Below are 22995 nucleotides of genomic sequence, written 5' to 3' on the forward strand. Positions count from 1 at the left end.
CGCGTGCGCTCGGGAAGCGCACCGCCCGCGCGGCCCTCAGCTCCGCCCCCCCCCACCCCCAACTCCTCGCGCCGCCGCCGCCGCCGCCGCTGCCGCCGCCGCTGCCCCTCTGGGAACTCCGCGCCGCGCGGCCCCGCGAGGCGGGCGTCGGGGAGGGAAGGGGAGGGGCCGCGCTCCCCGCCTCCCCGCCGGGCCGCGCGGCTCCCCAGCCCGGAGCCTACTCACCTCCTCCTCCTCCTCCTCCTTGTCTCTCCCTCCTGGCCACCGGCGCGGCCCAGCCGGCGACGCGCTGACGCCGTGCCCCTCCCCCGCGGCCGCCGCCGCTGCCGCCGCCCCTCCCGGCCTGCGGCCGCTGCGGCCTCGAGGCGCGTCAGGCGCAGGCCCCGCCCTTTGGCCCGCCCACGCTCTCAAGACTCCGCCTCCCTCCCCCCCCCCCCCCAACCCGCGCGGTTTGGACGCCAAGGGCTCGGGGTCCCTGAGTCAGCGGCGGGTCCCGCCTGCGCGCACCGGCCCACCTCAGCTCACAGCCCCCGCTCTTCTTCTCACCTGCCCACTGCCCGAAGGCTTCGCTTCACTTCCCACCTCCCTGCGCGCCCTTTCCGTCTCTCATCAGCACCCCTCTCTGCCTCTTGAGCTTTTTCGTACTCTTTCCCTAATCCCCTAGTATCGTTCTAAGCTCGCATTGGCTCCTTCTCTTTTCTTCTGGAAGGTCTTCGCTGCTCACTAGGTCGGCCTCGGCTTCCTCCTGCAGTTTTTGTGCCCGTTCCTCTTCCCCGTCTCCGTCCCTCTTCCTGGCTTGCTGGAGCCTCAGGACCCCAGCAGGTACCCGGCCCCTTCCCTGCCACCTGTACCTGCTCCGCAGTTTGCACCCCTTTGGCTGCATCTGCTTCGCCTACGCGTCCTCATTTCCCTCCCTGTGGTCCGCTCTCGGAACCTCTTGGCAGGCTCACACTTTCCTTTGCTTACATTTTGTCCATCTTTTCTGTTCTGACTCCTCCACACACTTAGGATGCATTTTGGGTATTCAACCATTGCTTGTCCACACTTACACGAAGAGAGTCACTGACGAATTAAAAGCACAAAGCAAGGAGATAGCAGTGGTGACCTTTGAGTTGCTTAGTTGTCTCTACTTTCTCTTTGGGTTAATGTATTGACACTTAAATTTAAAAGAATGAAATTTTCTATTGGAGCTTAGAATTCACAAATTTTAGATGTTTTTCCCTCCAACCTAACCTCACTTTTTGATAAAATACATAGTAGAAAGAGCACCAGAACCTTTTGTTTTCTTACCTATAAAATGAGGAATTTGTCCCTTCCACATTTAAATTTCTGTGTTTCTGAATTAAAGGGTTTTGTATTTGGAAGGAGCTTGTGGGTTAAGTGAGTCAGGAGAAGGCAAAACATGCACATGTAACTGGAAGTCTGGTAACTTCATTTTCAAAACTGCAACTTGGAAGAGTTAGGGTGTGATGTGGAAATGAGTTAAGAAATCAAGGAAACTGATTAGGCCTTTGGAGTTACATCCACATGTTGTTTTAAAATATGGGAGTAAACGTTATTATCCTTAAATTGAAGAGTTAAAACTATCTTCCCTTCTAAACAAAATCCAGGCTCTATGTGGACCTTCAAAGTTTAAAACCATTGTTGAATTGAACAACAGCATTGCAAGCATTTGAAAGCCTAATAAACCATCTGTCCCTCTACTTTATCACAAATTGGGAAAAGGAAAAGTGTAAATGCCAAAAGCTGAAAGCTGGGTTGCTAAGTACACACAAAACTAATAAATCCTATCACAGAGAACAAGTATATGAAAAACTCTAAAGGCTGTGGTCTCCATTCCATTGCTTTGGAAATAGAATCATGTAATTTTATAATTGAATTATCTAGTCCTTAATATCACCTGGAGTCTAATCCTTTCGTTTTACAGATGAAGAACTGAAGCCCCAAGAGGGTAAATTACTTGCTCAATATTACCCAGATTCATTGGAAACAAAGCCAGTCAGTATTCAGGTTTGGATCTCTTGTCTCACATACCTGCCAGCATCTGGCTAATACTTACCAATTACATAAAGCTATCCAACATCAGAAGTCTTTGCCTTTGCAGTTTTGCCTACATGGTCTGAGTGATGTATGAAATTGAAATTGGACTTGACATTAACTAGGAAGGTATTGCTCTTAGAGGCCATCTTTGTGCCACTGGCTTCAAGGATTCCTATTTCACAAACTCCATCTCACCTGCTCAGGGTTCATCTTTGTAAACCAGGCAATTCTGGACAGGCCTGTGGAGCCACGTCCCAGCCAAACGCATTCATCCGAGGAGGTGCCAAGAGCTGTGCGTGATTGTAGATATTATGAAGTCCCTATTGTCAGGAAAACTACAGGGGCGCCTGGATGGCTCAGTTGGTTAAGTGTCTGACTATTGATTTCGGCTCAGGCCACCATCTCACAGTCTTGAGAGCAAGCCCCGTGTTGGGCTCTGTGCTGAGTGTGAAGTCTGCTTAAGATTCTCTCTGTCCCTCTCCCTCTGCCCCTCCCCTACTCTCACTCACACATGCTCACTCTCTCTCAAAAAGAAAAAGAAAAAAAAAAACCTTATTTAAAAATAAAAGAAAATTATGGTATTACTGGGGAGGTGAAATATGAAACAATAAACAATTCACCATTACTAACCACGGATCCAATCATAAAGTCCAAATCTTAAATTGAAAATTATCCATGTAAATCAAGGGAAGATCTCTTAAAAGGACCAAAACAAAAAACGAAAAACAAACAACAAGAAAAGGAGGGGTGCCTGGGTGGCTCAGTCCGTTAAGTGTCCGACTTCGGCTCAGGTCATGATCTCATGGTCCGTGAGTTCAAGCCCCATGTCGGGCTCTGTGCTGACAGTGCAGAGCCTGGAGCCTGTTTCAGATTCTGTGTCTCCCTCTCTCTCTCTCTGACCCTCCCCAGTCATGCTCTGTCTCTCTCTGTCTCGAAAATAAATAAACGTTAAAAAAAATTTTTTTTAATAAAAAGGAAATATAGAATTTGGATTGGCATAAAGAAAATTGTTTGAACAAAGGTACAGGGAAGAAAACAAGCAAACTAAGAATGGGGAAAAGTTAGGAGATCAGATGAATTAGAACAGGAGGCTCCTTTTAGAAACAATAGAAAACCAAGCTGAAATGACAAGGTAGAATCATTCACAGAAGGCCTGAATTTGAGCCTGAGAAATTTAGACTTGATCCAATAGGAGATCATTCTGGGTGGCTTTGACAGGAGAAAAGGTTGAAGACAAGACATGAGACCATAACTTTTGAAGTAGCAGGTGGGGTTTTAAAAGAAATGTTAGTCACAAAGACAACTCAGGAAAAGACCTGAGTTCAGTGAGTATGTATACAGGGATCAAAGAACAGTAAAAAGTCCAAGGTGACTTTAGGATTATGGCAAGAGTCAGTAACGGTATACATTGACCTGAGCACATTGGAGTTGGAAGGTGATCAGCACTCAGAGGGTGCTCAAAGGGTGATCAGCCTCCAATTGCTAGAGAAGGAAGAAATTTTCCCAAGGTAAGCTTTCCTATTCATCACATCCTCATTCCAGAAAACTTTAGTTTGCTACTCAATTGAATTAGAAAGTAAGAAAGAAAGCTCTCAGCCTGTCATAGGCCTTATGCTGGTGTTTTATGGTCGACCTATTTTTATTTCCGTTTCAGACTTACTGATGTAAAAGTGCTCAGTGGTGCAGTATATAATGTTACAGTCAGAAATAAATCAATAAGTGTTTGCTAAATACATACCAAATGCTGCTCAGCACTCTGCTAGGCCTGGAGGGCTGGAAAAGTATAAAAAGGCCTCTCCCTTTCAGAAGCTTATCATCTGGTTGGAGAAAAAAGGTGGACACATGTGACACAATAGAAAGTAAATTCCGTGGAGAGTGACAACAACCTGTGGGGACTGGTCAGTGTGCTTATATAGAAATAGGAGGGTATAGTGTTGAATGGATTAGGAATGATACAACGTCTAGTGTTCTTCATTCAACAGATTTTCATGACTCTTTAAGTTCTAGTTTCTGGAGGGAAAGCAATAAAATAAAAATCTCCCGATCTCAGGGAGTATACACTCTATTTGGGAGAGACAGAGAGGAGCAAATGAATACGTAGCTACCAAATTGTAAGAATAAGTTCAGATTAAACTGTAGATATTTGGAAGATTAGTCACTCTGAAATTATGGATTAGAGAAGAGAGAGATAACAACCTGGAAGACCAGACAGAAGCCTGCGTGATAATCCAAGCAGGAGATGATGTAAGGAGGACATGTTTGATGGCACAGTTAGCAAAGAAGACAAAAATGTCAGTGAAATCAACTATTGGGTATTTATATAGGGTGGTAAATGGTGTTGGTTGGGGAGAGTCTACTGTGTCAAATACAGCAAAAAGGTCAAGGAAAATAAACACTAAGTAAAAGCTAGTACCATTAACAAGAAAGATGTCATGTGTAACCTCCAAGAGAAGAGTTTTCACAGGGTGGGGTGTTAAGAAGTGATGAAATGAAGGCAGTGAACTCTGACTGTAAAAATCAATACAAATCAGGGGTGCCTGGGTGGCTCAGTCGGTTGAGCATCCAACTCTTGATTTTTGCTCAGGTCACGATCCCAGGGTTATGGAAGCAAGCCCTGCATTGGGCTCCACACTGAGTGTGGAGCCTGCTTGGGATTCTCTCTTTCTCTCTCTCCCTCTCTCCCGCTACACTTCCCCTTCCATAAATAAATAAATAAATAAATAAATAAATAAATAAATAAATAAATAAATAAATAGAAGCAGTACAACTCAAAATATACACATTTTATCTTATTTGCCTTTTAAGGCCTTTTACATTTGGAATACTATTAAACTTTTAAAGCCATTTAAACATCCCCAGCCAGGTCCAATATTTTGTCTCAATACTAAAGGAAGAAGAAATTTATACCATAGGGATATATCTAAAAAGTTTTTCTGGGCCGAAAGTCAGTCCCCATCGATGACTGTCTACTCTAAATATCAGAAAAAGCTCACTCTTACTCCTGGGATATGGCAAGAGTCTAACAGTAGGGACAAGGAACACTAAAGCAGATGCAGAACCGTATCAGTTATGGTTCCCTGTTGCCATCTGTCATGTTTAGACCATGTGGGCTGTGAGTGTTACCTTGAGCATATCACGTAACCCCACTAAACTCCAGGTTTCCCTCAGTAACGAAGAAGAGTCTCAGATTTTAAGCTTATAAGCATATATGTTGGCACTTCTATAAAAGAGAAACAAATACCATTCTGTGAGACCCACATGAACAGCTATTCCGACTCCAAGTAATACTTTCACAGTCTGTCCAAAAAGACAACTTGGTTGAACTAAATGTTCTTTTGTTCAGCAAATTGCAAGCAAGTTTCAGCAAATTTCAAGACAATTAACAAGTAGTTTCTTTCCCCTGGAAACAAACTAGACTCGTTTGATAGAATGGAAGGAGAAACTGAAGTCCTCTCCATTCATAGTTATGCAGTTTAAGCATCTCAAGGAAACCTAGCCTGATTCTGGCTAAGATGTTTCTACACATGCACGTGCATGCCTTTTCCCAATTGTCTGTGCAGGTGAGTAGAGTGTGTTAATTCATTAGGTGTTATTCAAAGATGGAATGTTATTAGCACTCTTTTTTATTTGGCATATACTTTGTTTGAGGGTCCATTGGGAGCAGTTAATCTCTTGGGATGGTTTGGAAAGCTTCATTAAATTCAATGAAGGAAAACAAAAGTGCAAGTTATTCTAAAAATAATCATGAAATTTACTATGTTTAATTTGCTGGCCTAAATGCCAGCAAATTCTCAAGTCAGTAGTGACCAAGGATTCCTAGCATTAATGAACAATTACCGTATTGCTGAAATCTACACCATGCTTAGCCTGAAAAGCCTTCTTGTTTTTGGTGCTAAAGAGGCCAAAAACATTAGTAGCCCAGGAAATATGAAATGTACTCTCTGTTGATGAAATGATCTCTTTAAATTACAGTTTAGCTATTCCAACAATATAATGCAAGGAATTTGCTTTGTCATTGTTACTTTCTGGCCCAGAGACAGAAGAATTTTACACTGCAGTTCACCCTGTACCTTTTATCAAGGATAAATTCATGTTTTTATTTAAAAGCAAAGAAAGCTTACATAATCTCTCTTCATGATTAGCCCTTCTAGCAATTATCTGTTGCTTGGAATCAGTGTCAGCCAACCAAGTTCAGATGGCAAAAAAGTGTTTGATCTGCAGTGATGTGATTTAGAATACTGTGTGCATGGAAGGTACAGCTATGCACATACAGAGAACATATTTATCTAATTTGACTGCCAGTGATTTAATTAATGTTTGTCAAGCACTTTGAACATGAAAAGAACTATCTGAAAGCTGAGAGCTATTACTCATAACCATTTTTCCTATTTGTTGAACTAAAATTAACATACAAAAGTGATACTCTTATAGTTTCTTCAAGAGATACGCTCCTATTATAACAAACCCGTTGGACTATACTTTAAGAAAGTCTCATTAAAACTTTAAGGCTCTAGTTTCCAAAAGTCAAGCTTCAAGCTGGTTGGGTATCATCCATCAGTAGATTTTGAAGCATACAGGCTAAATAAACAACAGCGACAGCTTGGGGAAGTGTATGCACCTGTTTATTGAGGAGATGTTAACAAGGGCAAATCTAAAATAAGAATGCATACCACAACCTGATTTTTAAGAAGTTTTTGTGCATGCCTACACTTAAAATCACCCATATTATCATTTAATTTTTTCCTTCCAAATTTCTCTCCAAAGAATACCTACTAATGAGCACGAAGCCTCAGTAACAATCTGAGAGGAAAAGGAAGAATGGAAAGGCCCTATTTAGGGCTTGGAGGAGAAACAAACATGATGTTTTCCTCTAATGTGTTCTCTCCAAGTCAAGTATAATTGAACAAAAGAGGAGGAAAACGGAAGGAGAAAAGTAAGAGCCTGGACAAAGGCCCTGATCTAACATGATTCTCCACAGAGAGTTTTTGGCAGTGTTGCATTCGTACCTACAAGGGGTTGGGGGGGCATCCAACTTCCCTTGACTATAAAGGCATAATGAACCCCTTTGGAGAATGGAAGGGGTAACTTGAAAAGATGTTGACTTTCCCACATGACTTGTCTTTGATTTTTAGTTTCATTTCATCCAGTACCCTAAAGAGAATTTTTACATTCACTGCAGAATCTGTCTTCCATGTTCATCATGCTACACACAGCCCTTGGTAGAATAAGCCTGATGAAGGCATTAGTTCTACTTCAACCCTACAAAACTGAATTTGACACATGGGCCTGGCAATGTGCCCTTTCAAAAAGCTCCCCGCCCCCAATTTTTATATTTACGAATGTTTCAGCAAGATTTCCAGAAGAGGTATTACTTCCATTCTCTAGTCAGTCTTAGCATAGATCTTACTTTTAGTAATCAGATGTGGCAGGGACAGGGGTATTTACAAAATACTATGCAGCTCTCCCATGTTTTCTACCCCCTCATTAGTTTGGTTGGGGGCTTGAGGAGAATTAAGTTGGTCGCTTCTGGTCAAGAGTTTAGGAGCACTTATCCCCCCTGTGCCTGTGACCCTGGAAACCCCATTTTCCAGATGGTATAGCTATGACTATAGCTCTGTGAAGAAAACAACCCTGGATCCTTGGGAACTGGTCTGGAGAGCAACAAGATCCTCAAGAGATTTCTTATGAGCGGGGAACCTGGGTGGCTCAGTTGGTTGGGCATCCGACTTCAGCTCGGGTCATGATCTCACAGCCCATGTGTTCGAGCCCCACGTCAGGCTCTATGCTGTCAGTTCGGAGCCTGGATCCTGCTTTGGATTCTGTGTCTCCCTCTCTCTCTGCCCCTCCGCCCCTCACGCTCTGTCTCTATCAAAAAATGAATAAACGTTAAAAAAAAATTTAAAGAGATTTCTTATGAGCTTCAATGAAACGTTTAACAGTTAAAGAGATGAGTGGTCCAGTGTTGTTCACTGCACCAGCACGGTGAGCCTATCCTGAAGCACACAACTCAACTAAGGTATCTTCTACAACTGCAGAAATCGTTTTTAACTTTGGACCTTAGAACAACAGTGAAGGAATAATGGAATGAACAATGCACAATTTACTAAATAGATCGATGAAGCACAAATGGATATACAAAAATCACAAATACCATGTCGTATGGTAGAAAAAAATGTTTTTTATGTAGTTTAGTTCTGGTTTTATTTTTCAATCCTCCCTTAAAAATTAAAGAATTCATGAAACCTTCAGCCTACCATGCCTAGGAAAAATATCTTTGTCCTTGCCATGCCTAGATCCTCCTCTTTTCTCCATCCTTTTCTCCATCTTGTAGGTCATTAAGAGCCTATTTTTGAGGCTCTGGGATGGATGAGGTTATCCATATCCAAGGCCTGTCGGAAGTGGATTGGTCACTTGTTTGTATTTGCTGTTTAAAGTTCACTCCTTAAGGGCACCTTTTGGGATGAGCACTGGGTGTTGTATGGAAACCAATTTGACAATAAACTTCATATATTGAAAAAAAATTAAAAAAAAACAAAGTAAATAAATAAATAAATAAATAAATAAATAAATAAAGTTCACTCCTTAAGTGCATCAACTGAATTTCTATAACATTAGCCACTGTAGTCCTAATTTGTCACGGCACAGATGTGTGCGATGCGGAAATAGACTCACTCCCCTGTGTGCTTTCGGTTCTGCCCTTACATGTCTGGGTCTGACACCTATGGAAAGGATGAACCAGACAGCTTTGGTGGAGGGAATGAATGATGGAAGAACAACTTCCATGGAGACAGAGTACTTTGCAGAAGTCACTGATCTATACTATTTGCTGATCTACCCCTGAAGCATTCTGTCTGACAGCAGAAGGCCAGTTTTTGCTATTGAACCATTTCAAAATCACTGTTTGAGAGCTACAGACACATAAAGAAGGGGCAGGGAAAATCCTTTCATGGGTTCTCAAGCACTGCAGAGAGTCTCTTGTCAGTAACTATGCCCTTGCTTACCAATCTTATAGCTGCCTCAAATCTTTTTTTGAAACAAGGGGGAAATAAACAAAACACAAGCTAGCTACAGTTTGCTTCTCCCATGAGTAGAGTATGGTTAACAACATTTCTTATATTTCAACACATCACCTTTCCCTTAATTCACAGACCAAATAGGGAAGAAAAAAAAAAAAGAGTACTGTATTCCCTTTCCTGTTGCTTTTTCAATAATTCCTGAACAAATCCACGTAACATTCCTGCAGTTGAGTAGAAGAACCATATGAAACGGACTCATTGAAATCTTTTTCAGTTCTGGTTAGTATTTATTTGTCCCCATTTTGAAATAGGACCATGCTGCTTTTGTTCCTATAGAAAAGAAGTTATGATTTAAGAAAACTTTACAAAAGGGAAGCCGATCTTGATGTTATCAAACTTCCCTCTTTTCTTTTAACAGAATGTTTGAGAAAATGCCAATTGGTGTCGCCTATCATCAGAACTTTTCAAGATCTGATTGCTTTTGAAAATTAACTTGCAGAAAACGATCTAACCTTCTTTAATAGATGATATTGTATTCCTCTCTGAATAGTTAGCCCCGAATTTTGTCTCTGCAAACTGAAATAGTAAGACTGTGTGAAATGTTTTAGATGAAATGATGCCATTACTAATTTATACATGTTGCCCTATTTTTAGGAGGAGGTGTGCATTGGTTTAAACTCAGGCGTCCGTATTCTTCTGTGGTGAGTGTTAACCAGAATGCCATCTTTGTCCAGACTGTCACCGGATGGCTTTATAATTAGAAGATTCACTCTAAAATGAAAGTCTGAGGTTGATGAGGCAGAACTAGCTGTTTTAAAGGGAAATTCTTATTAGTACAAAATATCGGAGGACAAACAAAATCAATTTTTACAGGCAAATTAGCCAAATTGTTCCTTACTGTGGTAAACATTGCAAAAATCAAGAGGACTTTCGCACACTCAAGCGAAAGCATGAAGCACGGTGGTCTAGTTGATGTGCCATAATTGTTCTTGCTGGCTTTCTCATAGTTTGGGTAGTGACTCATTTTGTTCTATGTGACCTTTGTTCTCCAGGATTGGCTGCTATTACAAAGTAGAAGCAATAAAAATAAAATAAGAGTTTACCAGGCTACCTGGGTTTTTAAAAACACCTGAACATCAAGGGTGGAGCAAAGATTACTAGTGTTAGGTTATCTGGCACCTTTGCATCTTTACAGTGGGTTTGAATATTTGAAAAGCAATTTTTTTTTCTAAAGGACATTGAGTAAAATATCTTTTGGCGGCACATTGTTTTAGCATTTAAAAAAAGTTGAGCACAAAAATTAAGTTAGTTAAGCATAGGCTTTTCCTTCTTCATTTTGCATTCCTACCATTTGGTTTTCCTTTGAATGTGGGTGAATATGTTAGAAGAGGGAGTATATTTCAAAGAAAGAGCTTAATAAAGTAATTTACTGTCAGCAGGTCACTGCTAATAAGCAAATCTTTTATAAATCATGAGACTGAGTAGATTACAAAAGATGGGGTGAAAACCACTGCCAAAAGACACAATTTCCAAGGGGTTTTCAAAAATGATGAAAGGATCTAAATGTCAGTGCAAGAATACACATACACAAAAGAATTAACTTTTTAGAGGTGTTTCACTCGATATTTTTAAACTTTTGATCTTGGAATTTCCCAAGTATACACAAAAATAGAGAGAATGTTACTACTACAAGGGACCCCATGAAGTCATGAACATGTTTACTGTACTGGTTTCAGATTTCTTGATTTCTTTGATGTTGGTTTTACTGTTGGAATATTTTTAAAGAAAATCCTTATATCATGTCATTTCACCTATAAGTACTACAATAGTATACATTAAAAACCAAAAAGAATATTTTCTTATGTAATCATAATGCAAGTATCACATCTCAGTATGTGTAAAAGGTCTTTTCTCACATCTCTTAAAGCATCATAGGTTAGCAATTAGCATTTTCTTGTTTGATTTTTATCTTTACCCCTTTCTCCTTTATAGGCATCCCCTCAATTAGCAAAAGAAATCCTACACTTGGATTAGGTTATTTTTAACACATCCCTGGGACCCTGCCTATGCCTTTCTTTGGCTGAGTGTGTTATTCAGAATCTTACACATTTCCAAATTGTGCATTGCAATTGGCATGATGCAAGAAAATTAAATTTAAATTCTGCTCAAATCCCAAAGTTTTGTTGAGTGTAAAAATATTGTAATTTATAAAAACTGAATCTATAATCTAGCTATGACTGTGTTGAGTAATCCACTAGGTAAGGTCTAGGATGTTTTCCTGGCATCCTTTGTTTGCAAATGTAGAAAACCAACTTTGGCCAAATAAAACCCAATAAATGCATAAACACTTAAAAGTAAATGACTGTAAGGAAAGGTTTAAAAAGGACAGGAGTCAGACTCTCTTGGGGAAGAGAGCACTACAGAGCAGAATCTTGTGGGCAGTCACTTCAGAGCACTGACATTGAGACAAGTCAGTTCCATGTTTTCCAACTTTGTATCACTCCACTGGGCTCAGAGTCTTAGTCTATGCATGTGTTTACTCCTTGGCTAGGGCATAGAAGGATCCCTTAAAACAGGCAGTCCGACCAAGACCACACAGGATAAGATGGAAGTGGCTTCCCAAAGAAAAGTCAGGTGTTAACTACCCAAACAAGAGAGGATGGATGCCTGGTAGGCAAATTCAAATGAGGCAGGATGTGAATATAGAAGCTCTTCAATGATCATCAATGAGGATCTGATCTGTCCTTCAGATCTTATTGATGAGTCATCAAAAACCAGGCTCTCTTGCCCGCCAACTCTGACTCTTCTCTCTTTTCTACCTATGCACTGCTATTAGGAACTATTCCTTTTACTGGATCCCCTTTCTCAGAAATCGTGTCCCCTTCATCAGAAGTCACTGTGTTCCAAATACGTATAACGTCCAACCTACTGGAACTGATGAGTTGTGGGTACCTGATACCATCCCACTCTTTTTTTGGGTGGGTAAGGATGGATGAAAAGATTCCAGTCTAATTTGAAACTCTTCATTTCCTTTTTGGCTCACAGTGTTACTCATTTATTACCTTTCCTTCCAGTTCCCTATTAGAATAAATAATAGTAATTTAAAAATATGAATCATTCCCTCTGCTCTTTCTGCCAGAACTATACCCTTCCATACACATGCACCACACTTACACACTGCACTCACACGCCAGCTTTGCCACTGCCTAGTGTGGCACAAAAGAGGCACAAAATGAATACTGAAATGTAATTGGGCTGTAGAAAATTTAGCACTGTTCAAGTTTGCTCTGTAATGAAAAGTTCAGAGACTACTGGGCCAGGGGATATGGCGTTTTTCCTTTAGGGCCAAATGTTATAATCAGTGCTAAGAGGATAAAAGGAAAGAAAGTTGTTTATGCATTATTTCGATTTTCCAGTGAGCTAGTTTCCCCTATCTGATTAGCCTACTAAAAGATGGTTTCAGGCCCTCTATAAATAGATATTTGACAGTGCATGAGGGAGTGGTTCATTCAAGAACTACTTTCATTCAGTTTCTTCTTTCAAATGTGCTCAGCTCTTCTCTCTGCCTTCATAGTTCCCATCCCAGGGAGGCAGATCCTGACCGCCCATTGGATGCTGGAGGCACATTCTGAGAAATTGCTGGGACAGAGAAGGTCATCTAGCAACAGCTGCTCCTTCCAGCCTCCACTCTGGGCCCCTGAAACTTCCTGCTTCCTCCCCCACAATTTCTCTCTCCCCGTCCTTCATTTCTAAGAAATGACTTCTCATCTTCTCCCAGATTTCAAGCTCTGACTTAAATCCAGTTAGCCATTAGTTTTAACAAATATATTCTTTTAACTTTCGATACGGGACACCATGACTTTGTTTGCTTGAGGAGGGGGGTGGGGAGGGGGGAAGAAGGAAAAGTCAGAGTGTCTGGAACACAGTCAAGGAGGGGAAAGGACCATAAGATGAAGTGTGGTCCAGGCACGCAGGCCTTGTGGTCTGGGTAAAATGTTCTTGAATTTTATGCTAAAATTCTCACCCCATCTCCCCCCCCCACACCTGTGCCACTATATAGTATCCCCATTTCCCATGGCCTTTAAGAGCCATGGTCATATTTTATTCAAATACGGGATATTATGTGCGTGCAGACTATATAGTAGGAGGGTATTTTATTAGTCAACGATACCTACTCCGGAGTTATAATCGAATTAAGAACTATTTGCCAAGGTAAAGGGCCTCCAGAGGACAGAGCGATGGTAAAGACAGAAATGTCACATTAGATCTGAGAGCTCGGAGCCAGAGTCTCACCTTCTGAATATCGCTGTCCCACGTGGTAAGCACACACAAGCACGGCAAGCAAGCTCATTTCCACCTACTCCAGTTGTTCCCTGTTGGAGTTCCCCAGACCTCCTTATGGAGGCCTTTCCTGCCAACAAGCCCAGCGCTGGTCTGGATTTCATCCCACTGTCATCAGAGCTAAGTGAGTCAACACCAAGCGGCTAGTTGTGTACTTTGCGCCCTCTCCCTCTCCATGTCTGCAGGTTTCTGGCCTGCCAGACTACCAGAGCGGGGGCGGATAAAGTCAGGCTTGGCAGGGGGCATGGGAGGAGGCTCAGAGAACAGTGGCTGCCAGGGGGTGTGTAACCAGTTCCACCCCCCGACTAGTCTCAAAATCTACAGAAAACAAAAATGAACCTTAGATGATGGATAAGTGCATTCTACTTAAACCCGGTGTAGATATTGAAGATATGATTAATTTCCACAGTACCATGCTCTCCTCGTTCCCTAGCTTCTTCTTTCCCTTTGGAAACAATTTTTCTTCTCCCCGTATACCCCCGTGTTCCTTATAGCTAGGGCTGCTCCAGAGTTTCCCACTATTCCCCACACAGACGCACTCTCTTTTAATTGATGTCACTTGGTTATCACACGTAGGGGAATCTACTTTACAAATTTTTAGAAATATGTTCTCATTATTAGAGTTAGTTCAGGATCCCTCTATTTCTCTCCTGGATGGTTGCAGGGGCCTCCTGACTCGATTCCTTCCTGGCAACCTAGTCTCTGACCAATCACTTCTCCAGAGAAATTTTTCCAACGTGCAAATTTGTTCATAGCACTGCTCTACCTAAGCCATTCCCTTAAAGTCTCTGCAGTAGCCACAGGACAAAGATCTTACATATTTAGCACGGTAAATGCAATTTGCCCACGGCCTATCCTCGGTCTCTGTCCCCCCGCCTCCCAATCTCTAGCGTGAATTTTCAGCCCCAGCCATGACAGAAGTACTGTAATTCCCCTAAAATGCCTTACTCTCTTATAACTCTGGGTCATTGGTTATGTAATTCTTCATGGGGACCCTCTATTGTCTACCACACGACTCTAAGTCACTCCCCAGAGACAACACCGAGGCCACCTCTTCTTTGAAGGCATCCATGATTCCACCAGACCACCCATTTCCTCAGTGCTGTCAAAGTAACCTTCTATTATAACACTTCTTTTTCTTCAAATTTTTTTTCTTAATGTTTTTATCTATTTTTGAGACAGAGAGAGACAGAGCATGAGCAGGGGAGGGGCAGAGAGAGAGGGAGACACAGAATCTGAAGCAGGCTCCAGGCTCTGAGCTGTCAGCACAGAGCCCGATTTGGGGCTCGAACTCACGAACTGCAAGATCATGACTTCAGCTCTTCATTTAATATTCCCAGTAACACAGAACCCGGAATACCGCAGGCATTATTGCTTAAAACATTAGTGAATGAGGCCGTGAATGGAGAGAAACTGCGTTACAAGTATAAAAATCTATTAAGCCTGAGCACACAAAAACAGAGATCTAGTATGGACTTCTTTGTTTGCAAATCACACAGATGGAACTTAAATTAGCTTAGGATAAAAGGAGGATTTACTGGAAAGACACTGGAATATCTCAGGTAATTGAAAAAAGAATTAGTCAACAGAATAGTGAGAAAAAAGGCCCGGGAAGCAATTCGGCCTGTGAGGTACCTGAAACAGAGGGTTGTCGGACGCGAGCGTGTGTGTCTATGTGTCCCTTCTGGCCAGCCGCTGCTCATCACGACTATTCTTGTCCCAATGTAAGCCTTTTTTGCCAGGTCAGTGGTCCTCATTGTTGGGATCACCTGAAGAGTTTTAAAGAAATACTGACACCTGGGGCTCATCTCATCCCAGACCCTGTCCATTAGGACTTCTGGTTGTTGATGTCAGGGCATTTTGAAAAAGTTTCAGGAGCTGATCCTCATGTGCAGCTAGGGCTGAGAATTAGTGTTCCACATGTGGGAAACAATGTAGCCAGTAGATCCTGGGTTTCAGATCAGCAGCTTCCACTCAGGGCAAAAACTAACTGGCTGTCAGCTCTCCTTCAACAGCGTCCCAGAAGAAAGATCTCTTTGGCTTGAGTTGGATCCAGTGCTTATTACTGGATCCATCCATAATGGCCAAATATATGGGTCACATTAAATATGGCAGCTCGTGCTGACCATTATGTTGGCGAGTATGTTTGAGGCAGTAACCATTCCAAAGAATGGAGATGCTGTTTGCAGAAAGGGGGTGTAAACCGACAAAACAGTATCTAATACGTGTGTAACAAAATCATATTCACAACAAAATTAAAGCTCATGAGGCAATAAATGTTTGCTCGTTAGATGAAGGCAGGAATGATAATACACACAGTGATACAGTTAATCAGTATGGTGTATCTTAGGATTTAGATATAAATAAGTAACCCTTTCACATAAATGATGTTCATGTCACTGTTACATAATCTTACCAAAGTGGCGTCTTGTTTTATTTTTTCCTTAGTTCTCTATTAGCAATGCTTATCTATAAGCAATGCCAATGTTATGAAGTTTGGTTTGTCTGTTTGTTTAATATTGGCTCAGTTTAATCCTCTTTGTGCGCAGAAACAAACATAGGCTAATTTTGCCATAGGAGCCAATGTGTCAAGTTTCACGCCAAAGGCAAAAACAAAGGGTAGAGAGTGGGCGCAGTGACAATGAACTCTGACTCCTGGCACTTGGGCATCGTGGGAGTTCTTGTAAGTAAGTATAGGAAGACATTTCCACTGGGTTCAGGCAGTCAAATGAAGGACAAAGACAAGCTACAGTGAAGGAATTTGCCAGCAGGTAGATCTGTCCTTGGGTGGAGAAGGTGTTACATTCCAGGGCTAATGTTAGAAGAAGCCTGAGGTGTCTCCTGTCTGCCCCTAGAAACCTCGCTGGGTAGTCGGGAACTGAGAAATGTCTGGAAGAGAAAAAACAGGACATACTATCCGGCCAAACTCTTCAATATTTTATTTTATGTTTAAAAATATAAATATGAATACTATGAGAACTATTAAAAGTGGTTGCTTCCGGGAAGTAGAATTGGTGGGATCATTCACTTTTTGCATGGTCTCTTTATGTTTACTATTTTATCATGGTTGGCATATAATGTCTTTTAAACCATTAAGAACGTAAATGAAAGCTTTTTAAAATATATAGTATAACAGGGCGCCTGGCTGGCTCAGTCGGTTTAGTGTCTGACTTCAGCTCAGGTCATGATCTTACAGTTTGTGAGTTCGAGCCCTGTGTGGGGCTCTGTGCTGACCTCTCAGAGCCTGGTGCCAGGTTTGGATTCTGTCTCTGTCTCTGTCCCTCTCTGCCCCTCCCCTGCTCAAGCTTGCGCTCTCTCTCTCTCTCAAAAATAAATAAAACATTAAAAAAAATATACTATAACAGGAATGGCAGAGTATAAAGTTTTTACATATTTCAGACATTAGAGAAATAATCCTGTTTTTTAAAAAAACATCTGATACAGTTGTTATCTTAAGTAAAGTACATTGATTCCTCACTAGTAGGAAGAAAAAATTTCCTCTGGGAGAGAGATAGCAAGGAGAACTGGTGGTACTGGATACAATTTTTATTTATTTATTTTGTGTGGAAGCACACAAGAGAAAAGAGTATGTGAAGAGTATGTGCTTGTTGCTGGATCCATCCATATTGGCCAAATGTATGGGTCACATTAAATATGGCAGCTGGCGCTTCAGTGTGAAGTTGGAGGGGAGGGTGTGAGAGAGAAGTCCAGGGCCAGAAGTCTAGCTTGTACATCTTCTTTTCTCCTGAAGCCAGTGGAGTGGCCCTTGTTACCTTCAGCTGTCTAGCTCTGAAAAATAAAAGCTGTTTAGGTATTTCATGCTTTTTACAGGGAACACTGAATCTCAGTCCCTGGTGCTGAATTCCCTGGGGATACAAACAGACCTTTCTCAGTGAAAGGCTGGCACGTTAGAAATTCATTCCTGCCTCTTTCCCTATGACTCTCTCCTGGACCCGGGGCACAGGCTAAGATAGACTGTTATTATTTGTACTATAATGCAGGAGATCTACTGTGGGAATTTAAATTCTACTGTGTATTTTTAAAATGATTATAAAAAGGCATTCAGGTACAGCAGGCCTCGTGCTTCTTTTATAAAGGTTTAAGCAAATAAGCAAACAAACGACTGGGCTGTTGTTATTTAATCCGAGTCCCTAAGGCCCAATACTTCCTCCGAATACATACATATGAGCTCCTGGCTTCAGTGGGAGTCATGACTCACAGCTGAGGGCAGAACTCAGCCCTTTGAATTCCTGCAGCAAGGCTTTCAGAAAGAAAGAAAGAACATGAATAAAGGGGGGGGGGGGGGGAATCTCGGATGGTATTCAAGGCTAAGTTACTGGGGTCTATAATTCCTTGCATCTGCTCAGTCCTCTAAGCCCAAGGAGGTGCTTCCTGCGCACATCCACCGTAGTGGAGCCATATTGTTGAAATTTCCACATCTGAAGAAGCAGATGATTTAGCAAACACCTTCCCACAGATATTTTGAAGATATTTGCCTCTTTCCTGATGAGTAAAGTTTTCTTTCCAACTGCTCTCCTTTTTGTCAGCTTGCCAGTTCCATTTCCAGTATTGTTCTGCTTAGATTGCTAGGAGGCAAACGAGAGGCAAGGGAAATACAGTCCTGGGAGAGGAAGGCAAGGTCAGGGGGCCACATAAAGCCTGGGGAACCAGTCTGTGGAGGAGATAGACTTAGCAAACCTGGAGGAAAGCAGTGGAGTGACAGAGAAAAAGAGCGTTCAGGACAGGGATTAGAGAGATGAGGAGTTCAAGGGAGAAATACGAAAACAGAAAAACAAGTGTGAAAGGATATATAGATGACCAAAGTCAATACTAAAAAAGAAAATATCCTCATTTTATTTTAGAAAAAGGTGTTATTGATGTCTGTTTCCTTCCCCCGCCCCAGCTTTCTCTTGAGCACTTTTCATCGACTCTTCTTTGGCAATGTTACGCAACACCAACAGTATAGATATCAGCTTTCTTTGTTTTCTCCAGACGGAAATAGTTTATTGACTTCGTTTGTTTCTTAATAACATAACGGAGAAGGGTTAAGTAGAAGGAGAGATGTGTTAAAAATTAATTTTCATTTGCATTAAAGTGCTTTACACCAATTGTAACTAAATCCATAATTCATAATCCATAAATTCATAATCAGGAAAAAATATTAAAGTTCATGTATCAAATTTTTAACATTTGGTTATTCAGATTTAAAAAATAGGCACTCTTCCTCAAAATAAACCCATCAAAATCCAGTCTATACATTCATTCATCCAAAAAGTATTTATTCTTCATTCTAAGTATTAGAAGCACCAAAACATACAATGTAGTGGGAGGAGAAAGATCAACCAACAATTATAACACACATTGGCAAATACTAAACCAAAGTTATACTCGGGGCACCATGACTGGCTCAGTCGGTAGAGCATGCGACTCTTGATCTCAGGGTCACTAGTTAAACCCCATGTTGGGCATAGAACTTACTTGAAAAAGAGAGAGAGAGAGTGAGAGAGAGAGAGAAAGTTATATTGAAGACCTGGTGAGCACAGCTTGAGGGAGAACATTGAGTGAGAATCTGGGTTTGAGATGGCTTCTTGGAGGACATGATGCTTGAGATAGATGTGTGAGAACGATGAAAATTGGTGTTGCAAAGAAGGAAGTAAAGAAAACCATGGAGGATGATGAGAAATGATATTACAGGAAGAAGAAACTGAGTATGTAAAACACAGCAAGGACGAAATGGGAGAGGTGGTAGGAGGTAAAAATGAGAGATAAACAGGACATTTGTACGAAGCAAAGGTGTTTGGACTTTATCCTGAATGGTATAGGAACCTATCGAACATGTTAGCCATTTAGTTTAGTGGAGCAGTGTATATTTTAGGAAGTTCACCTGATGCACAATAGATGGGCAAGGACTAGAACAGAGGCAAGGAGTCTAGCTAGGAGGCTGTTGGCAGTAATCTGGGAAGCTGGGGGTATGCCTAGAGAGTAACTGTGGGGCTAGGAAGACGTGAACAGATTTGACTACGTGAAACTTAGTGACTGACTGAATGTTAGGGATGAGAAAGAATGGAGAGTCCAGGGTGACTTGACTTTATAATGTATGTAAGCTTGTATACACATTAAATATTATTTCTGGAAAGATACAATATGTTCAGAGTTTCATCTCTTGGTAGTGGGACTGGGAATCATGTAGGGGTCCAAGTTCTCAGAGCTGGACATCAGGGTAGATGGTAGTAGGTTCAGCAAATTAAAATGGAATTTTAAAATTGGAATGAAAAAACTATGGAACCAGGGGAGGGAGCAAGTTTTAGAGGAAGCCTTTTGCCCTGAAACCAATGAATCAGAAAGAGACTGGACTAAGGGTCACAGAGCCAGGGGATGGAGCTCAAGATGAGATGCAAGGACTTGGTTGAGAGAGAAGAGCTCCTGAAGAAGCCTGAGAGGCGAACAGAGAACTGGGAGGAAAACCAGGGAAATGTGCCATCACAAAAGGAGAGAAGAAGAGAGTTTCCAGAAGGACGAGGGGGTGAATAATGCCACAGAGACTTCAAGCAAGCCAATGCCTGAAAATCATCCAGCAGGGTGGTTGTAAAGTTGAAGGCAGGGACATAGACCATTCCTTCAAAGAGCTTCATCTGTGAAAGATAGGTGTGATGTAGGCAAGGGATTTATTATCATCATCATTGTCATTATTAGGACCACTACCATGATGATGGAAGAGAAAAATATGTTTACATGGGAAGAGTACATAGAATAAGAGGGGTCAGAGATTCAAGTAACTGGGACAATAATGGATGGAATGAATTTCCTGAGAACAGAGGAGAGGGCAATATATATGTGTTTTGCTAATGCCACGTACAATTCTAAGGGTCACAATTCATGTCATAGTCTATGTGAATTTAGCCAACTGGAGCACAACTCTAGGGAGGCAACATTTACACAGAATCCAACCTGCATGCTGCCACCAGAGTCGTACATGGCTGACCGCCCTGGCAATGCAAAGATGTATGTTCCCTTTACATCCCCGTCTGAGTGACAGTGAAACTGCATCTAACACACTGAAGCTCTCTACACTGAAATCAAGGTTAACTGCTAGGTACTCACACCCTGTCTGACAGCTAAAATCAACAGAAAAGTACAGCTAAGTATTCTGTGTTACCAACCCAATTCTTTTCTAATACCATTCAGAATATGTTTGTTGAGCACTTCTTATGCCTCACTCATTGCTAGTGTAGGCTTTGAGGAATGCAAAAAATGCTCAACCATCAATAGCCTGAAGCTGATTAGAATCTGGTCCGAAAGACCAAACCTGTCTATTCACTCAAAACTGTTAGGAGATACTGCAAAATAATGTGTGAGTGAAACAAACACTAAAGGTTAAAAAGAGTTTCATTTAATTGAGAGAAAAGGAAATTTAAGATCATCTTGTTTAGTGGTTTTCAAACTGTGTTTCCTGGAACCCTGGGGCTTCGTGGCGAGTTCCACAAAGAGAGATGTATTCTCTGACAAACACTGAAGATTTAAATTTCTCCAGGAGGTTCTCAACGGCAATAACTGTAATAACAAAAAAATTAGAAACAACCTCAATGTCTTTCTATAGGGATCTGTGTAAACAAATTATGGGGTCTTCATACAATGGAATACTAAATAGCTATTGTTAAAAGAAAAATAAACCTGTATGTATTGTTAGAGAAAGATCGTCAAGGTCTATAAGCAGGTTGAAAAGGCAAGTTGCAGAAAAATATGATTAATGTAATGCTATTTGTGTAAAAAAAATATACATGCATATATGTTTGTGTGTAGCTTGTATACACATTAAATATTATTCCTGGAAAGACACAATGTATTGAGAGTTTCATCTCTTGGCAGTGAGGCTGGGAGTGGTATAGGGAGGAAATGTAAAATTATTAATCTAGTTCAACCTCTTCATTTTATTGATAGAAAACTGAGATTCAGGTATATTGTGACTTACCCAAGGTCATATAGTTAGTCTTAGTAAAAAACTCAAAACACAGACCTAAACTCTTGATTTCTTGTTTGCTTCTCTTTATACCTCGGGAAAAGATCAGCATGAGTAGGAAATATTTACCCATCAGTCTTTCTCACCTCTATTTCCTACATTTCCCTGATTTCTCTACCATAAGGATCTCTCATTCAAGTCCTGTCCTTTACATAACTAGCTTTTCTCTTTGCCTAATACATACAGTTTCACTCTAAGCAATGGTACTCAAGGTATCTATGAATTGTTGTATTGAATAGGATTTTAGTCCTTGAAAAACAGAGTCTGTCTTCACCTTGGGCAGTGGAGCAACCACTATAACACACACTTAATGAATATTGGTTGGGTTGAAATGCCTGTTGACCTCGTAGCTTCCCTTGGGTACAGTGACTCCATGCCCAAGCAGGAGATGCCTCTGGGTAGGACTTTGTTCTGTCCCCCACTGAATGTGGAACCTTAGGCAATGTACAGGGCTCCTTCTATCCCTCAGTTCCCACATTTGTAACTAAGGATATGACCTGAGCCTCTCACCTTACTGAGGGTTGCTGCAAGAAAAGAATGACATAATGGACATAAAATCAGAATCCAAGCCCTGTCCCTCACAGGGCGTGACCTTAGGCAAGCCACGTGCTGTTGTCTCTGCAACTGCAGTATCATTGTCTGTTAATTGAGCATAGTTAACATCTAACTCCTGGAGACATTTTTCAGGAATAAATGAATTGATGAATTAAAGTGCTTAGCTTAGTGTTTGACACCTGAAGCACTTGAATAAGGTTAGCTGTTACTGTTTTATTGCTATACTTTTAAATAGAATATTATTCGTTGTCTGTTCAGGTCTGTTGTTAGTAGGTCACTTCAGCACTTTCTCATTTTAGTATCATTAATGTCATTTCAAATTCACCTTTGAACATCAAGCAAACCCCAAAATACATTTTTGTCAAGAAATTAAGGGGTGCTTGGGTGGCTCAGTCGGTTAAGCATCCAACTTCAGATTTGGGCTCAGGTCACGATCTCATGGTTCATGGGATCTAACGCCAAGTTGGGCTCTGTGCTGACAGTGTGGACCCTGCTTGGGATTCTCTCTCTCCCTCTCTGTCTCTACCTCCCCTGCTCGCTCGCTCTCTCTCTCTCAACATAAAATTAAAAAAAAGAAATTAAGTTATCACTTCTGTACATTTGTTGACAATGTTTTATTAAGCAACTACTGCTTGTAAGGCCCTAGGCTAGGTATTGGAGATACAGAGATGGAAATGTCACAGTCCCTATACAAGGATGCTTTGATTCCAGTGGGCTCTCCTTCATTCTCAAACACAAGTGATAGTCCCTTGCTCAAGCAAAACTAATGACATCCATTGTAGATGTGGAACAAAGCATAGGCAGTGACAACAATACCTGACTTGCAGATTATAGAGGTAGAATGAACTACATAGCTCAAATGTTCTCAAATTTTTGGTCTCAGGATCCTTTTACATTCTTAAAAATTATTTAGGATCCTACCAAGCTTTTCAAAACATAAGTCATAATTGGCAAAACTGGACAGCCACATGCAAAAGAATGAAACTGTACTCCTATCTTATATTATCCACAAAACTCAACTTAAAA

The 22995-nt window shown here is 41.3% G+C and overlaps 1 long non-coding RNA gene across 1 annotated transcript in view; it reads right to left on the reverse strand.

Annotated features, from left to right (window-relative positions):
* Positions 1 to 16908: 16908 nt before the first annotated feature.
* LOC123379139 overlaps positions 16909 to 22995 on the reverse strand; it is a 35595-nt gene continuing 29508 nt past the window's right edge. Inside the window, exon 3 of the long non-coding RNA XR_006583178.1 lies at positions 16909 to 17186. This is a non-coding gene — a long non-coding RNA (uncharacterized LOC123379139). The remainder of the gene's footprint in view (positions 17187 to 22995) is intronic.

The sequence above is a fragment of the Felis catus genome, chromosome C1 (assembly GCF_018350175.1).
Source record: "Felis catus isolate Fca126 chromosome C1, F.catus_Fca126_mat1.0, whole genome shotgun sequence".
Taxonomy (NCBI): Eukaryota; Metazoa; Chordata; class Mammalia; order Carnivora; family Felidae; genus Felis; species Felis catus.